The 1,130-nt window shown below is 39.6% G+C and overlaps 1 non-coding gene across 1 annotated transcript; it reads left to right on the top strand.

Annotated features, from left to right (window-relative positions):
- The first annotated feature begins 799 nt into the window (after positions 1-799).
- Positions 800-906, top strand: LOC141635868 (small nucleolar RNA R71). Its single transcript, XR_012540523.1, has one exon. It is a non-coding gene; the product is annotated as a small nucleolar RNA R71 (small nucleolar RNA).
- The last annotated feature ends 224 nt before the right edge of the window (positions 907-1,130 follow it).

Raw genomic sequence — 1,130 nt, 5'->3', positions numbered from 1 at the left:
TTTGTGAGCTTGAAGATGCTAGTTGAGTCAATTGGGTTTCCAACATCTTGGTGTGAGCTAGGATGTTGTTGATGGTGGTTTCCTTTGCTTGACTATCTTTTTGCATTTGAGTGAAAAATTCTTGTTGATTCTTTTGCATTTGGAGGACCACTTTTGAACATTAAAACCTTGGTCATTTTGGTGATTGTATGGATTTTGATTTTGGTAACCTTGGTTTTGGTTGTAAAAGGGTCTTTGATTTTGGTTTCTCATGGGAGGTGGGGTGTATGTTGTTTGAGGGTTTTGAACATTTTGGCTTTTGTATGAGAGATTTGGATGGAATTTGGTGTTCTCATTGTAATAGTTGGAATAAGGGGTACCACTCTTGTATGCTTGGAAAGCATTCACTTGTTCATTTGTTCCCCTACATTCACTTTGGTCATGTCCCAAAGTTCCACAATTCTCACATATCCCACTTGGGATTGATGAAGATGCCGTCATGGCATTAACATGATGCTTTGATGATTTTGAGGCTTCTTCAAGTCTAGCCATAGCTTTTTCAAACTTCAAATTGATTGTATCAATGTGAGCACTAAGTTGAGCACCCAATTGAGTAACGGAGTCCACTTCATGCTTTCCTCCTCTAGTAGCCTTGCGAGGTCTACTATATTGTGAGTTATGGACCGCCATTTCCTCAATTTTTTTCCATGTTTGATTGTCATCAACTTCGGTGAACATTCCATTTGATCCCATGTTGAGAATGTTCCTTGAATCTTCATATAGACCGTTCCAAAATTGTTGTACCAAGAACCACTCGCTAAGTCCATGATGAGGACATGAGCGACAAATTCCCTTGAACCGCTCCCAAGCTTCATACAAAGATTCTTCATCCCTTTGCTTAAAACCCGTAATTTGAGCTCTTAGCATGTTAGTCTTTTCCGGTGGGTAGAATTTTTTGTATAAAGCTAGAGCCAAATTCTTCCAAGAATCAATTCCGAGAGTGGCCTTATCAAGGCCCTTCAACCATTGTTTCGCGGTGCCAATTAGAGAAAAAAGAAATAAGACCCATCGAATTTGGTCTTGAGTTACACCGGTTTGAGAAATCGCATCACAATAGTCACAAAAGGTTTCCATATGAGAATGAGGGTCTT

This window comes from Silene latifolia, chromosome Y, assembly GCF_048544455.1.
Source record: "Silene latifolia isolate original U9 population chromosome Y, ASM4854445v1, whole genome shotgun sequence".
In the NCBI taxonomy this organism is placed as follows: Eukaryota; Viridiplantae; Streptophyta; class Magnoliopsida; order Caryophyllales; family Caryophyllaceae; genus Silene; species Silene latifolia.
Note: the sequence above shows the minus strand (reverse complement) of the source record. Positions and strands in the feature narration are given on the sequence as shown.